At 33.2% G+C, this 18,955-nt stretch overlaps 1 pseudogene; it reads left to right on the top strand.

Moving 5' to 3' along the window:
- The first annotated feature begins 9,543 nt into the window (after window positions 1–9,543).
- On the top strand, window positions 9,544–18,006 carry LOC111139799 (annotated as a pseudogene).
- Window positions 18,007–18,955: the final 949 nt, after the last annotated feature.

Here is an 18,955-nt window from a genome sequence, read left to right as displayed (position 1 = left end):
TGTTTCCTCTAAACAGCAAGAATGGATTAAAATTTAATCTCAATAAAAATCTACATCAGTTTAAAAGAAAATAGAAATAAAATTGTCCAAACGATTTAGAAGAAATCATGACTGCTTATCAAAGTTTTGCTCTCATTTGTGCTCGTTTTTATCACTTAAGTGAATTGACGGTATTTACATAGTTATACATTTGCTTTAAATTTATCATGTTCATAATGTTAAATTTGGTCCCTGCTATAGTCACTCCACATGTTTTTAGAGACGATTTGAAATAAGAGATTTGATTATTTTTATATTTTGAAAACAAAAGAAGAATTGACATACTATATAATATATGTAATTGACATACTATATAATATGAAGAGAGAAAAATATTCCTTCAATAAACATCCATGAGAAAGTTTTTTAATGTTCAATAAAATTTTTAAAAAGACATAATGCATAATAAGTTATTCTTTACCCTCAGGCTTTAGCTTTCAAAGTCTTTTACACATGAAACAGAAAGTTATCCCTACTATAGGAAAATAATTTATTTTCCATGAAAGTTTTGCTTAGAAGTAAATTATTCTCACAAATTGTATGGATTTTCTTTTCTTTTTTACTTTTTTTTTTTTTTAAGATTTTACTTATTTATTTGAGAGAGAATGAGAGATATTGAGAGAATGAGTGAGAGGAAGGGCAGAGAGAGAAGCAGGTTGCTGGCAGAGCAGGGAGTCCCATGTGGGACTCAGTCCCAGGACCCCGGGATCATGACCTCAGCTGAAGGCAGACACATAACTGACTAAGCTACCCAAGCACCTTGTATGGCTTTTCTTATTAAATGTCTTGTGTAGTTTGGATTTTGACATCTGTTTTTACAATCTGAGGGTAACTGATAATAGACTCTGGAACACAATAATAAAAGGTAAGATTATGTATTATATATTATTTCTGGGTCAAAGATCCACGACATAACTCACTACAAACATGCTTTCCTGACATGGCCATGTTGGTGGGATGTGGGAATGTGTGAGATTTAGAAATGGCTTTAAGATTGGCCAGGAATGGGGGCGCCTGGGTGGCTCAGTGGGTTAAGGCCTCTGCCTTCGGCTCAGGTCATGATCCCAGGATCCTGGGATCGAGCCCCACATCAGGCTCTCTGCTCGGCGGGGAGCCTGCTTCCTCCTCTCTCTCTGTCTGCCTCTCTGCCTAGTTGTGATCTCTGTCTGTCGAATAAATAAATAAAAATCTTAAAAAAAAAAAAGATTGGCCAGGAATATGTTTTATGGCATATATTTATGTGTATGTGTATGTGATTGTGTATGTGTGTGAATCATTTTGGCTCCAAATCCATTTTTAAGTTTTCATACATAAAGATAGAGCTTCAATAGCTTGGCTATAGGACTAAAACTACATGGTTCAGGCAAGAAGACTGGGTGTGGTGCAAAAATAATGAATACTGTTACGCTGAAAAATAAAAAAATTAAAAAAAAATAGAACTACCCTGTGATCCAGCAATTGCACTACTAGGTATTTACCCAAAGCATACAAAAATATTGATCCAAAGGGATACATGCACCCCAATGTTTATAGCAGCATTATCAACAATAGTCAAGTTATGGAAACAGCCCAAATATCCATCAATTGATGAATGGGTAAAGAATATAATATAGTAGAATATTACTTAGCCATAAAAAAGAATGAAATCTTGCCATTTGCAGTGACATGGATGGCAAAATTAAGTAAAATTAAGGCAGTCAGAGAAAAACAAATACCATATCATTTCACTTATATGTGGAATTCAAAGAAAAAAAAATCAATGAACATAGGAGGGAGAAAAGAGCAAAACCAAGTAACAGACTCTTAATCATAACAAATAAACTGAGGGTTACAGGAGGGGAGGTAGGCAGGGGAATTGGTTAAATATGTGTTGGGGATTAAGGAGGGCACTTGTGATGAGCACAGGGTGTCATATATAAGTGATGAATCGCTAAATTCTACACTTAAAGCAAATATTGCACTCTATGTTAACTAACTGGAATTTAAATAAAAACTTAGAAAAAAAAAGAAGATAAGGTAAAAGTAAACTAATGTAAAAATTGTTGAAAAAATATTGTTTCTTCAGTTGTTTTTCAGTAAGTCAGCCACTGAAATGTTATGCTGTCATATACACTTATAACAATATTAGGACCTTGACTTTTCATACTATCAACCAGGGAATACTGCTATGATTTCCTAGATAGAAAAGAAGAGCTGCACAATTAACCATGAAGTCCACAGAAAATATTTTGTAAACTTGAACTTGTGTTATCAAACTGAGTAGTTAAGAGCCTGCATCTGGAATCAGAAAACCCAGCTTCTAGTTGACTTTGTGAAAATAAAGAGCTGTGTGATTTTTTTGGAGATGTTCGTAACATTTTACTTTTAAAATATTAGCCTGTTTCAAACCTTATAATGCTGTATTTACAAGAAGATTTCTTTTAATAATTTTACAATCAGTCCTTCTTTTGATAATTAACATAAAAGTATGCTTATTTCTATGCATGATAATTTGCATATATAAATTCCCACTTATAGTAATGGCAGAGTTATATGCTATGAAACCAGTTCATCTACCAATGAAAGTTAGAAAAGTCATGGTGCTTTAAAACAAATGAAAACAGACAATATTTGTTTCAAGTAATCTGAGCAATCAAGCCATCCAGACATGAGGAGGGTTTCAAATCCCAGTGAAAACTAAATGCCTCTAGATGAACGTGAAATTTTATCAATGACTTTGAGAGAGTCAAATGAGCCTCTTTGAAGCATCTGCTGCTTTCTTAACTGGTGTTCTATCTAGAGAGTTAGAGTCAAATAAACAAACCAACAAAATGACTATGAGACCAGAAGGTAAGTATAGATTGAAGTAATTCTGTACAACTGGAAGACAAAATTTGTATTTCAGAGATTGACAAAGCAGCACCCTTATACCATGCATATTTCTAGTGAGGATTTAGAAACACTATTACCAAAGAAAGTACAAAAGCAAAGATTGTCTAGGTCTTACAAAGAAAGAAGTTCAGTTTCAAATTACCTAAATCCCATATTATATTAAATTTATATGCAACTATTCTAATTTCCTATCACAAAGAAAAAGAAAATCTCTCTATTAGGAGATAACACCAACCAAATCTTGAAGTTAGTCTTGTCAATCATTTTATACAAAGGAAATGACCCAACTCTAGGAGAGGAAACAAAACCAGGAGAAAGAGATATGTAAATGATCTTGAAACTGAAGTAATCATAGACTTTAAGTATCTTGATAATCATTCAAGATAATGATGAGTAGTTTCTCCAGATATTACAATCTGAGAAAAGACAGTCAAATGAAAAAAAACAAAAAAACAAAAAACAATGAGGGGCACCTCAGGAGAGTTGAATAGGTATCTGACTCCTGGTTTCGGCTCAGGTCATAATTTCAGGGTTGTGAGATCGAGTCCCACATCTTTGCTGGAGTTTCTGTCTCCCGCTCCTTCTGCCCCTCCTGCTCATGCTCTCTCTCCCTACCTCAAATAAGTAACTAAATCTTTTTTTTTTTTAAAGAAAAAGATACAATGAATGAAATTAAGAATACAATGGTTAAGTTTAACAGATTAGGCATAGCTGAAGACAGGACTGGTAAAAATGGAAAGTTAAAAATATGAAAGTTTTGACCAAAATATGCAGAAAAAGTGAAAGAAAATTAAGAAAAGAGCATAAGGGATAAATGGAGCATAGTGAAAAACCAAAACAGTTAATTTGGGGACCTATAGAAAGAAAGGAGAGCATGATGCAAAAGTGAAATTTCAAGAGATACTTTGAGAATTTTCTCAAAACAATGAATGACATCGAGCCTCAGATTCTAGAAGCCCAATGAATTCAAGTAAGGAAACACACCACACACACACACACACACACAGTGTTTCCAGGGAACAACTATATGTCTGACATCTGACTTTCATAGAGGACAGAATAAAATGTGTTGATATATTTTAGTGTTTAAAAAAAAAAACTAACAATCAATAATTTTAAATCCAGTGAAATGTTAGGATGGAGGGATGATTTTCAAGTTCTTTACATGCCAGACTGAAAACCAGGAGTCTATTTGTTCCTAATAAAATTAAAGTCTTATGTTCTCAGGAGAAAAGTAAGTAATAAATAAGTTGTCTTCTTTTTTCCTTCCATGTTCATTTCCGTTTTTGTTTAAAGGAATAGCAAACTGTTTGTTATTCATAACTACAAAGGCTATCAGGATTTGATAATTATTACTGGAAAAAAGAAACAAAATGAAATGGAGTGATGGTTAGAAAAAACTTAAATAATACAATTATTTTCCCTTTTCCCTTTGAGTTATTAAATGGAAAATATCAATGGACACCATTAGCTATTTAGGGACAAGGACAGGGAGGGTACCTTAGGTCAATAAAGACTTTCAAAAGATCCTAAGACTTGTAGGGACTAGAGGTAGCATGTCCTTACATGTATCACTAAACATGTATCACTAAACATAAAAATAAACATAACATAAACATATATATATGTTATGTATAACTAAACATAACATATTGTGGCCCAATATGTATTTCCTTGTTATATAAGAAAGCAGTGGTTGGGGGGTGGGGGGGTTACCCAAGCGGCTCAGTTGGTTAAATGTCTCCTTTTGACTCAGGTCATGATCTTGGAGTCCAGAGATCAAGCCCCACATCTGACTCCTTGCTCAGCAGGGAGTTTGCTCCTCCGTCTTCTTCTGTCCCTTCCCCACTCATGTTTTTTTTCTCTCTCTCAAATAAATAAATAAAATCTTAAAAAAAGTAAAAAGAGAGAGAGAGCGAGCAATGGGAGTTGTTAACCTGTAGGAAAGTACTCATCATTAAGGGGTATATGTGCACCCTGGGTTTTCAGTATTCAACATAATTTTAGACTCTTGACTCCTCCTACGAGCTTCCCTATTTTATAGTTTCCGTTTTCCTCCATTGGTATAGATTTAATCATGAATTCAGTACACTGAGCAAAGAATTTCCTGTCATTTGGGATAGTCATCTCTATTAAAATTTGGCCGTGATATGGAACCACACATAAAAAACTGGCTTAAATGGTCCAAGGGATCTTTGTGATGTCATGAATAATTATTGTGATTTAACTCTTTAGTGATGTGGACAAACATTTCTTTAAAAAATATTCATTTGGGGCACCTGGGTGGCTCAGTGGGTTAAGCCTCTGCCTCTGGCTCAGGTCATGATCTCAGGGTCCTGGGATTGAGCCCTGCATCGGGCTCTCTGTCTGCAGGGAGGCTGCTTCCCTCTCTCTCTCTGCCTGCTGCTCTGCCTACTTGTGATATCTCTTTCTCTGTCAAGTAAATAAATAAAATCTAAAAACAAATTCACTTAAACAAGTTTTAACACAATATAAAATTAAAAATTTTATTAATCTTTTTTTCACCCCTGGGTTAATTATAATACCTAAATTTGCTTCTACTTCCTTTCTTTATTCATTACATACAACAATTTAGTATCTCTTTTTTCTTTGTTAAAACTCTCTTACCAGTGTCTTCCAAAGGTCAGCAGATAGACAATCTAGTCACTCTGACATTTCTCTAAATAGAAGGTGAAGTTTGTGCACTTTCTGTTTTTCTTTCCGTAGTCAATGATTTGTCTCTCCAAGAGCAAGTGTACACTTACTGAAGTCCTGACTTTAATTAAATATTAGCATTAACTTATTCCAAGAAAGTTTTAACAGAAATAACTATGTCAAACCTCTATACAATTTTCAAATTCTGGAAATAAATTTTTTTTAAATAGAAAATATCAGGATTTTATATATAATAGTGTGTGTCATATGTATGTATGTGTATATAGTGTATATATATATATGTATATATATATATATTTTTACCATTAACCTCCATTTTCAATGGATGATTTTAAACTTTAAATTACTTTAAACATAATAGCTTATAAAATATATATAGTCAGTATCCATTTATTCTCCCTCATCTTCAATATAATTTTCATGTATTCATATAAATAGCTAAACTATTACTGGGTATATTTTTATAAATAATGTAGAAGATATAAAATTTGTTGTAAATCATACACATGTACATATATCTTATATATAAGTAAATATGTATATGTTTATGACCCCATTGATATATTCGTATTTTCTTATAATATTTTTTCTTTTTTTTTAAATTAACATATAATGTATTATTTGTGTCAGGGGTACAGGTCTGTGAATCATCAGTCTTACACAATTCACAGCACTCACCTCATAATATTATTAAAAGTTACTTTATCATAGTAATATTTTCCCTTAGAATTCATTAAAACATAATAATTTCCTGCAATCACCCACCATGCCTGTTGAAATGAAACACAGATTATTTTAAAATACCTCATGTTCTTTTGTTTTATTCTTGTAAATTTGTTTTTTTCTTATAATTGAGCTTTATTTTCAGATTATATTTCTTATTCTACAGTTCTACATTACAGGCTGTAGTCTGTAAGAATATTAAGGTCATTATTTATATATTTGCAATTCTTCTCAATGAAAACATTTTTGTAATAACATGGAAATGGTATGTCATTGTCAGCTTTCAATATATTCATAATCATATCAGAGTAACTGACAGAATCTTTTTAAAAAAGGCAAAAGTGAATTCAAATATCTACAAATTACCCCAGGAATAAACAGATTTGCAAAAAGCAAGACTCATACCAAAGTAAACATCAATGCTAACATATTGAATGACTAACATACTGAAAATTACATTCCAATATAGCAAGATGATCAGAACAAGAAAGTTTAGTTTCTAAAGGAGTAGTATTTTAAAAATGTCTTTGCAATTAATTTTATTGAATGGATAGTTCTGATATCAACTGAAGCGCCCTCAAAAAAAAAATAGGCAGAAACAAATCTTAAGACATACTTTACTCAAGTAGTGTCTTAAAATTAAGAAAAATTTTACTCAAGAAGTTATTTGCCTTCTACCCCCAATTTTTCATTGCATAGATTTAAAAATGTGTGTTACATTTATTTGTCTATGTAAATTGAAAGGCAGAGAAACTAAGATTAGGTCATCTTAACAGAGGAACAACAAATAATAAAAATGTAAGTGAGTTATAATGCCTAAAACCCTCACTATTTCATAAGGTAGGGATTCAAGGATAGATTTAAAATTTCTTTATTAATAAGATATCTACCTCTGTTTAATAGCAAATCATCTACAATGTGATTAACAGTACAGTGATAATATATTTGGCTACATCCCACTTTATTTTCTTTACAAGAAAGAGTGAGTTGAACATTAATCCATCAATGTATCTACAACTTAAAAATTACTTTTAAGAATTAGGAGGTACTTTGAGTGTTTTTTCAATGTGCTCAGTTGGTATTGAATAAAAAGTGGCAAGAAATGATTATGTGCTAAAAGTTGTTCATGAACTATGCATATAAATCCCCATACATAGTTGAATCTGTTACACTATAACAAAATATTCTGAACTCTGGTGAATCTACACAGTAAATTCAGTTACAGTGAATACACACAATTAGTTAACTTAACCTATCCTTTAAAGTTATCATTGTATTAATAATGTACCTCCAATAACTTCTACATAATCTTACTCTTTCTGCCCCCAAATAAACTACAAAAAGTGAAACCCAAGTGTATGTAACATGCCATCTAATGTGAATACAGATGAAATTTCCACTTGCTCTCAGTTGTTGGGGTAAGAAGATAAGCACGTTTTGATTCAAGTTTCTTTCTTTGTGTGTCGCTAGAAATAAGGGCACTTGGTTGCTATTTTTTGACAGTAGTTTTGACATATATCATGGCTGATGTTTGTAATCTTGAGAGTGGAAAAGATTTAGTTTTTCTTTCCTCAACTCTTTAAGAATTAAAAATTTACACATGAATTTAAACCATATATGGATTTGCATGTGATTGTGAAGTTACAGGTCTGTGGCTTATTTAGGAATGACATCCTGATCTATATTTCAACAAATCTTTACATAAATCAAAACAAACAAAAAAAAAGAATTAATTGAAACCTTACACTTTTTCTCACTGATCATCATAGTGTCTAAGATTAGACTATATGGGGAATTCTTTCTTTATGGTAATCTTTTTTTGTCAATATTAAGAGGGAATGAACAAAGAATTGGTAAATATGAGTCTAGGTGATTAACTGATTTGGAGTACATCTATTAATATACTTTCTTCTCAGACTTTTCTTGTCCACTCATTTTCCTTGATTTGACTTATAAAATCTGGATATGTTCAGATAAAGCTCTAGATTCTCTTTATAGCTCACTTCTTTCTTTACTATTAGCCTCTTACTACCTTCATAATTTCATCTCATGCCATAATTTTTCTTACTTACATACTGACAAATTTTAAATATGTATCTCAGGCACAATACTGACACAAATACAGCTTTATAATTCAAAAAAATATTAACACTTCTTTGCCTGGTTCCTCTCCCTTGTCCCACATATTTCATGTAATATGCATGTTTATTCTACTTCAAATCTCTTTTACATTTATCCTTTTCTCTTAATCTCACTGTTACAATTCTAATCCAAACTACCATTTTTTAAACTGTAGCAATAACTACTAATTGATTTTTTATTGTGGCTAAAAAACACAAGATCTATTATCTCAACCATTGTTAAGTGTACAGTTCAGTAGCATTAAGTATATTAATTCACACTGTTGTAAGACAGATCTCCAGAACTTTTTCATCTTGCAAATCTAAAACTCTATAGTTTTTGAGAAGCTCCCCTTCCCAGATCTCCCTTCAGCCCACAGTTACTTCCATTCCATTTTCTAAGAATTTGACTACTTTACCTACCTAAAATTGTAGAATCAGTGTATTTGTTCTTTTATAATTGGCTTATTTCATTTAGCCTAAAATCCTCAAAGTTCATCCATGTTGCATCATGTGACAGGATTACTTTCCTTTCTAAGACTGAATAATCTGTAGTATGTATATACTGCAGTATGTATATATATAAAATATAATATATAAATTAAATATTTTACTTAATTTATATATTATTATATATTTTATATATAATATATATTATATAGTAAAAATATATATTAAATATATAATATATGTTATATAATAATCTGTAGTATGTATGCATATGTAGTATGTAGTATGTATATATACATTTCATCTACTCATTCATCTGTTACTGGACATTTGGGTTGCTTCCATCTCTTGGTTATTACGAATAATGCTGCTATAAACATGGGTGGACAAATATTTTTTTAAAGACACTGCTTTCAACTATTTTGTATATATACCCAGCAGTGGCATTGTAGTTCTATATTTTTAATTTTTTTCAGTGGCTTTCCTACTGTTTGCCATAGCATTTACAACATTTTACATTTCCACTAATAGCACACAAGGGTTTCAATTTCTCTACATTCTCCCAGCATTTGTTCTGTTCTCTTTTCTTTTCTCTTTTCTCTCCTCTTTCCCCTCTCCCTTCTCCTTTCCTCTTCTTTTCTTAGTGGTAGCTATCCTAACGGGCATGAGGTGATACCTCAGTGTGGTGTTGAATTCTACTTCTCTGATGATTAGGGATAATCACATTTTCATATGCTTGTTGGCTATTTGTATATAATTTTTAAGAAATGTCTATTCAAGTCCTTGGGCTATTTTAAAATAGAGTTATTTCATTTTTCCCTTGTTGAGTTATAGGAGTTCTTTATATATTCCAGATACTAATCCCTTACAGAAATATATTTGCGTCTTCTCTCATTCTTTGTCTTTTCACTCTTAATTGTGTCCTTTGATCTGATTTTTTAGTAGCCTCTTTTATAAGCTCCCAATTCATTATCCATACTCTTTGTCAAAAAAATGCTTACAAAGCCCAAATAGGATCCTGTAATTTCACAACTTTATAGTTACCAATGTCTTCCCAAAGCTCTCTAGTTAAAATTCAAAATGCTTAAAATTTTGCTATATAATCTGGCATCAATCTATCTTACCAGTATCTTTACACACCTTCTTTCTCCCTTTACTTTCTACCACACTGATTCTTCTCATACCTCCTCTGATGACCCAAGCCCCTCCTTATCTTAGGTCCTTTGTCTATGCTTTTAATTCTGTTTTGTGTTTCTCCTTATTCCATGCAGAGAAAACTGTATTTTTTGAGCCTCAGATTAAATGTCTCTTATCCAATGAAGCATTTCCAGACTTTCCAGCTTAGAACAAATTTTTAGGTCTATAATGTCGACATTCTCTGAGATGATTCGTAGTATTCATCAAATGGAAAAATTATTTGTGCAATTATACAGTTACTTATTTCATATCTGTCTCCTCAAATAGAATGTAAGATCCATGAATAAAGAACCATCCTTTCTTATTTATCATTATGTCTCCAACACCAGCAGAGTTCCCTGCCTATTGAACTGTTCAATAAATACACTTTAGATGAGTAAAAGAATAAATGAGGGACTAAATTAGTTGTCAGATTTCTATAGGGCAGTTTTGGCTATCAACCAATGATATCAATTTGGGCGATGTGATATCTGGACTTGAGGCTTGGGTATTATATTCTAGTTGACACTTAGGAGTAAAATATTAGGCCAAAAGTCTATTGGGTTGAAAGATGTAGCCAATGAAGTGTAGGAGGAAGACCTTGATGTAATACAAATCAGGAACAAGGGACCAGGTAAAACAAAATTAATTTAGGAGCAAGGCTAGTAAAAAACTGACAAAAGCCTAGGAAATTCATATGAATGGAAATGAAGAGAGGTTTGCCTGAGTTACTGGCCTGGAGACACATCTAGGATAGGTGAGTTGAACAGAGATGGTTTCGAGGGGAGTAAGTGTTAACATGATCAAAGGTATGGCCCAAGGCAAGGACTTAACTACTTATTTTTTCCTTCAAATTTTAAATATCTGCTTTGAATTGTTACATATTACCCTTATTATAACTATTGTGTTTTCTCCATGAGATCCACACTGTTTGTGTTACTTTATAACAGGTATTCCTAAACCATTTAGGAATGTATTAAAATTAAAGCATGTAATGTGAAGAAATTTAGAATACTTTATTAGGCAAGAAGAATCCTGGTAATTTTAATTAATGGTCTAGTGCTCCCAGCTAGAATTGTATGCAGTTGCCTGGCAGATACCATCTATGCCTATGACCAAGGAACATGGCTTACGTTTCCCCTCTCTATATGATAGAATTTAATTATAGTACATTGCTTATTGCTCTGATCTCAACCATAATCTTCTGCACAATATTTTGCCATCACTTAATCAGGAATATGAAGACATTAACTTCAAATGGCAGTTTTACTTCCTGATTGTGATTTATTTATATTTATTTTTACTACTCTAAGAAAGGAGATCATTTTTCATAAGTAGGTAGAAGAAGAAATTTTGATAGTCTTTTCCAGGTGGTATTTAATACATTATGGTGCATGAAGAGATTTTTGTCCTGATTATTTCATAAAGATATCTTTTACCCTTTGAAATGCCAGCATCTGACAGTTGTGAACTCCTTACTTTGTTGAACAAGCTCTAACTCAGGGAAAATACCAAGAGTATACGTGTGATTGACCTTTAAACAAGACTTGCCTTCTACTGGAATTTGTAAGTCTCTGTGACTGAGCTTCTCTCAAAGGAGTTTTTTGTTTTTCCTATTATACATTATCATACAAGTAATACTTAGTTTTTGAATTTTCAAATAATGTTGCATTCTATTTACATCAAAATATCAGACTAAGAGGTAATACCTGACAGTTACATCACTTAGTTACAATGTAGGTACTTATGGATATTTTTGTTTCCAACAGCGCTTCTTGTTTTGATCAATATTACTTGTGTATAGAAGCAAATTGGCCATATTCCATGCCTTATATTTCTTTTATGTTATCCATACTACCTAGTAAGAATGTATTGTTTTAGACAAATCAATTTCCTTCTCTGTGTCCAAGCTTCCTGTCAGTAAAATGAAGGTTTTTGAAAAGAGCTTTTTGAGCTTGCTGTCAAGCTCTGACACTGCTGTCAAGCAGTGACATTGCTGTCACTCTATGTTTCTGTATTCTCAATGGGGATGATACTATCTCCAAGGATGTAAAAACTGTTTGGGGGGGGCAGTAAATGACATCTTAATGTGTGGCCCTCCAAAGGGCCATCATAACAGTAAATAACTGTATTTAATTTTAATAACATAGTATTAAAATTCTATGAAAGGAAAGAAGCAGTTAAAAACAGTATATTTAGGGACACCTGGGTGGTTCAGTTTGTTAAGTGTCTACCTTCGGCTCAGGTCACAATCCCAGGGTCATGAGATTGAGTCCTGCATCTGGCTCCTTGTTCAGTAGGGAGTCTGCCTCTCCCTCTCTCCCTCCCTCTGCTTGTGCTCTCTCTCTCTCTCTGACAAATAAAATATTTTTAAAAAATGATCAGTGTATTTAGTAAGTTTCCTTAGGAAGTAATAATTTAAAACAACAACAAAAAAGTTTAGAAACACTGCTCCATGCATTTTTGCACCTCAACTCATGGGCCCAGGCTAAAATCATATTTAAGCCTCTGTTTAATCCTTTTTTCATTCATACCATATAGTCATATGATCACTATGTAATGTGGATCATACATATAGGTGTTTACAGTGATTATTTTCTGTCTAATGTTTGTTCTCATGTATACATTCTTTATTTCTTTCAGGCCTATATCTCTAGGTCATTATTTCCAAGTAAGGACTTGAACTCTCAATAAAATTGCCCTCAGGAATATTATACAATGTAGAGAAAATTTCCCAGCTTGATAATAAATATTTTCTTCAGGTAGAAAATTATTGTATTTTTTTTAAAGATTTTATTTATTTATTTGATATATAGAGAGAGACAGCAAGAGAGGGAACAGAAGCAGGGAGAGCACCAGAGGGTGAGGGAGAAGCAGGTTCCCTGCTGAGCAGGGAGCCTGATGTGGGGCTCCATCCCAGGACCCTGGGTTCATGACCTGAGCTTAAGGCAGACATTCAATGACTTACCTACCCAGGCACCCCTGGATTATGTTGGTTCAGAATGATAAGCCAGGACTTAAAAATGGAGCAAAAAGTCAAATATGATTCAACTTACTACCCAAATATTTAGAACAGTTTCTTTTATTTATTTATTTATTTGACAGAGAGACACAGGTAACAGTGAGAGAGGGAACACAAGCAGGGGGAGTAGGAGAGAGAGAAGCAAGCTTCCCAGCTGAGCCCAATGTGGGGCTCCGCTCCATCCCAGGACCCTGGGATCATGACCTGAGCCAAAGGCAGCCGCTTAATGGTTGAGCCACCCAGGTGCTCTTCTTCTTTTTTTTTTTTTTTTTAAGATTTTATTTATTTATTTGACAGACAGAGATCACAAGTAGACAGAGAGGCAGACAGAGAGAGAGGAAGGGAAGCAGACTCCCCGCGGAGCAGAGAGCCTGATGGGGGGCTCAATCCTACGACCCTGAGATCATGACCTGAGCCGAAGGCAGAGGCTTAACCCACTGAGCCACCCAGGTGCTCCCTTTCTTCTACTTTTTAATATTAGATACAAAATATACCAATACAAAGAGTGCTCTTTCTTAATCATGTTCCAGTCCAACATTTTGAGACACAATAAGCATATGTGTTAAATAATATAGGATTACATATATATATGTGTGTGTATATATTATATATATATATATATAACTTCCCTTTGTTTTTCATGAGGAAAATTTTAAAAAAGAAAGCAAAGTAAATGTAAACAAGTGACACAGGATAATAACAGACTTGTCATCAAAATGTAATCAGTTTTCACAAATACTTACAGGATTCTACTCTTAAAGAGTTTATATTTTACACCAGAGAATGAAGTTAAGTATTCAAATTGCAGTTATTATCAGTATGGTTCCAAGAGTCTGGGAGAGTAGATAAAACTGCCATGCCTTGCTACAGGTTCACTGACCAAATGGCAATGTCCAATAAAAAACAAACACGTGAGTGGTTAACACAAGTAATGTTTTCTAAATTTTAGAAACAAAACAATTTTATAACCCAAAATGTCAAAGGTACAATTAAGTGGATAATTAATTTATCCTCCCATTAAACTGTGATGATAATGTTTTACACACACACACACACACACACACACAAGCACACGTACAAAATACTCTGTATAATAAATATGTCATGAGTATGGTGGGCAGAATAATGGTTCCCCAAAATGCATATGTCCTAACCTCCTGAACCTTTGAATATGTTCTATTACATGGCAAGGAGCAATTAAATTTGCAGATGAAATTGAGGTTGTTAATCAAATGACCTTAAAATAAAGGGATTATCCTAGATAATTCTGTGAGCCCAGTGAAATATTCTCCTGGGCATTGCTCACTGTGAAGATATTCGGGAGCCACAAGGCAATGAAAGAAGGCAGCCTTGAGAAGCTGGAAGAGGCAAGAAAATGCATTTTCTCCTAGGGCCTCCAGAAATGCATGCAGCCCTGACAATTTTATTTTAGCTCAGTAAGGCCATCTCTGTTCTCCAAGCTCCAGAAATATGTGTTGCTTTTTTAAGCTACTATTTGTGGTAATTTGTTACAGCAACAACAGAAAACAAATAGAATGAAGTAAAATATTCAAAAGCCTAGAAATATATTATTAAGGCCAAGTAAGTTAACAAAAATATCAGAAGTTACTTATGCCTTTAAAAACATTATTTCTATAGACAGGTGGGACAGCAGTATAGTTCAGAAGAAAGTCTCTAGAAATAGTCTACTTTTTTCCAAATCCTAGCTTTACCGTATTCTATGTGGGTAATCCTAAGAAAATATTTAATTCCTGTGGCCCCACTTTCTCATTTTTATAGTGGATGAAATAATAATTGTACCTCAAAAATTATATCAAATAAATATACCTGATATTACAATCAATATTACCAAGCACAGAGGAAGTCCTATGTATAGTTTTCTTAATATTTTTATACTATTTATTATTTGCTATTTGTGCTATTATTATTCTGAGAGATAGCACTCTAATACCCAATTTCATTTTTGTATTGTATCTTATATAGACATAATTCTTTGGTTTCAGTATTATACCTGAAAGAACTGGTATAAATTGTTAGCCTTTGGTTATCTTTATAGATTGATAGGGGGAGGTTTTTTCCAAGGGCTTTTTATAATAATCTCATTATCATAGGTAAAGCATAAATCTGTGTATCAGAGATAAACATGAAGAAGTTGATAATTTTTAAGCCATTTTGTGGTGGTCATTTCAAAGGGAATTGGCCCATCTTGAAGCTATCATTCTTTGAAAATACATAATGATTTAATGTATTGCTATATATAGACATAAGTACTGTGAAATTTACCAATTACATGCTGGTTTTGTGTTATGTTTTGGTTAAATAGGGCTATTATGAAAATGAAGCCGTTTATTTTGGGGTGCATTTATTTTGGGTAAAGACAACAATTTACACAAAGATAAACTTTTTTTTTTTTTGGTCCTCCCCTTTTAAGGAAGTGTTGATGTTAGCAAATTTTAATCAGTGAAACATCCGTTCCCCTTAATATATTTACGCCACCACAAATTCACTTATATCAGACAACTCAAGGAAAGGAGAACATATTGTATATTGCTCAAAGCTACACAAAACCACTGAGATGTAAAAAATTATCTAATGACAGTTTTTATTTCAAAAATGAAGTTACTTTTTTACAGAAGAAAAGAAAAAGAAACCCAAGCACTGCAAAATCTTGGGGGTTTTTTCTCCACTTCTGTAAAATGAATTTAGATTAAACATTCCTAGCTTCATCTAGTTTTTTGAAGTCTGTTTTTATTGTACATGATGGAAAGATGTTTTGCAGTTATAACCACATCAAACAGTGAAAGGTGATACTTTGATAGACTCAGCATCTTGTGGAGCTGGGAGGATTCTAAAAATCATCAAATCCACATACACTCAGCTAAAATTTGACAATATATTGAATAAACCATTAAAATTTTATATCATTTTTCATGTTCAGGATATGAGAATCTCATATATTTATGCTATGACATAAGCCCTTTTAGTTTGTCTATTTATAGTAGAAGTTAAAAATACTAGATTGCTGTTTTGCTTTGTTTGTTTTCATGATAAAATTTCAAGCGCTGGAAGACTATGTCAAAGTTTATTTTTCCTTGTTCTTCTCAGTAGGTAAAGGGATACTGTTATTCTTTGTTCCTTGGGTTACTGTGTCCAATATCTGGTCTTTTTCTCAAGATGGACTTCAAGTTTACTCCGAGTTTCTAAAGAATATATTGACTATAATTTCCTTAATTTACTTTAAAGGCAAAGCAGTTACTTGTATTCTACCTTGGTATCACCACTTTACAATGAAGATGATAAATCAATCTTGTTTTCATTGAATGCATCTGGCATTCAACATCCAAGCCTAATAAAAACTATGATCTAATGAAGATGAGAAAAAGAACATTTCTGTTTTCTTTAGACTGACAAATCTAGTCAAACAACAACTGAAATGTTCATTTATAGAAAGAGAAAAACTTCTTTATCATCAGAAACTGATTTATCACACCTGAGTTTTTCTGTGCTTGAATTTCCTTGGGGTATCTTTTAAAGTAAAGTTGATTTTAAAGGTAGAAAAGGTAAAACCAATTTAATTGGAGAGATCAAGAGAGCCGAGGTGAATATCACTTTGAAAATGTTGCAGTATTATCTCAGAAACTAGGATAGACAGTGTTATTTCAAAAGAAAAAAATACAACTATTTCTATTCAGGCAATCATAGGAATATAAAATGTGAAGCAGGGGGATAGGGTAGTATAAACTGAAAAAAAAAATGTGTTAAAACCTCTTCTGTGTCCTAAACCCTGGGGGCTAGAAATCGCTGACCCCTAAATGAAATTATATTGGTGCATCTTTAATGTGGATGTGTATGATATCAGGATTTTTTATTTATTTGAAAGGGTGTGGGAGAGGAAGAAGCAGACTCCCAGTTGAGCAGAGAGCCTGATGGCAGGTTTTATCCCAGGACCCTGGGATCATGACCCAGGACCCAAGTTGAAGGCAGGCACTTAACCAATTGAGCCACCAGACATCCCTGATGTCACTTTTGTTTTTTGTTTTTTGTTTTCCTTTAAGAGACTCATGACTGAAATTAAAAACATAGGGAAAAGTTTAAAGTAGCAGATGGTCCTTATTAGTATCTCTCCTTTTGTTGTCCAGTTTGAAAACATGACATTAAAAGTTAACACATGTGTGTGCTTGTGTGCTAGTACAATGTGTTATAAATATATGCATATATTCTTTACTAAAGTGGAGTTTGACAGTTGGCACAGAAGTCATAATATTCTCTTTTTTCAAGATAATAAAAAAATGCAATGTGTCTTTTTATATTCATTTTATGAATACTACTGAGGTTTCAAATGCTAAAATGCACCCTTCAGTGACTATGGCTTTTATAGAAAGGTGGTAGAGACAGCTAATGATAATTCTTTTAGAAAGCATGGAAGATAAACAAGAAAATAAAGCATTATTTTAAAATGCCTTAATAAGAATGATTATAAAATAACTACAAACTAAGACCCCCTTAAAGGGTATTTTGGTATTTGGGCCATGATCCTCCAGCACAATGTTCGGCAAGTCCAGTTGGAGATGATGTGTTTCATTGGCAAGCCACAATTACAGGACCTAATGACAGCCCATATCAAGGTGGTGTATTCTTTTGGACAATTCATCTTCCTACAGATACTTCTTCACACCACCTAAGGTTGCATTTGCAACAAGAATTTATCATCCAAATATTAACAGTAATGGCAGCATTTGTCTCGATATTCTAAGATCACAGTGGTCTCCTGCTTTAACTATTTCTCAAGCTCTTGTATCCATTTGTTCACTGCTGTGTGATCCAAACCCAGATAACCCCCCAGTGCCAGAGACTGCATGGATGTATAGAACAGACAGAGGTAAGTACCACAAAACATCTCTGGAAAGGACTCAGAGGAATGCCATGTGATGCTACTTTAAAGTCAGAATAACCTAACCTGCATTAGAGGTGGAATAAACTTTAAATTACTGTTTAAAAAAAAAGGGGGGTGGCACCTGGGTGGCTCAGTGGGTTAAGCCTCTGCCTTCAGCTCGGGTCATGATCTCAGGATCCTGGGATCAAGTCCCACATCGGGCTCTCTGCTCCGTGGGGAGCCTGCTTCCTTCTCTCTCTCACTCTGCTTGCCTCTCTGTCCACTTGTGATCTCTCTCTGTCAAATAAATAAAATCTTTAAAAAAAAAAAGGTATCTGGTCAAGACTCTTAAGTTCACTAAGATATAAATATAAATTACTATCTATAAATTGGAAATAGCTACTGGTTAATTTTAAAAGGTCTTATTTGCAGATTTTTAGGAAAGACAATAATAACACTAAGCATCAACATACACAATATATTATGACCATAAAAATCTGTTTTGCTGAGTCAAAATAAATGTTAAACACTACTTCCTAATATTTGGAAGGTTTTGTGCGTGTGTGTGTGTGTGTGTGTGTGTGTGTATGTATGTTTTCCCAAAAAATCCCTTGAGAAATTATATACCCTTATATTTTACAATCTGATATTTCTCTAAAGTGGTTTATAATGATAAACAGCTTTGGAGATAAGAACAAATCCTTTATTACTATTTCCCTTATGTTCTGTTTTGCAAATATGTTTACTTTAGTAAGAGTAAATGCAAAGAAGAAAAAATCCAAGTCAACCTCTCAACTATATCTGAAAAAGTTCAAGTGCATCAGTTACAAAAGGCCTGATAATTGGTAGAAAGGACTCACAAGTCTCCATCGGATGTGGTGACAAAAACATTTAGTAAAAGTCAAGAGTATGGTACCTTAGGAGAAAGAAGAACATACCCATCATGGAGGGTCCGACACTTCCAGGTGCAGTCCCATGTTTATTCTCAACTGCAGATGTTCTTTT

The sequence above is a fragment of the Enhydra lutris genome, unplaced genomic scaffold (assembly GCF_002288905.1).
Source record: "Enhydra lutris kenyoni isolate GAN:26980312 unplaced genomic scaffold, ASM228890v2 scaffoldscaffold4, whole genome shotgun sequence".
In the NCBI taxonomy this organism is placed as follows: Eukaryota; Metazoa; Chordata; class Mammalia; order Carnivora; family Mustelidae; genus Enhydra; species Enhydra lutris.
This window is presented reverse-complemented; position numbering and strand designations above follow the sequence as displayed.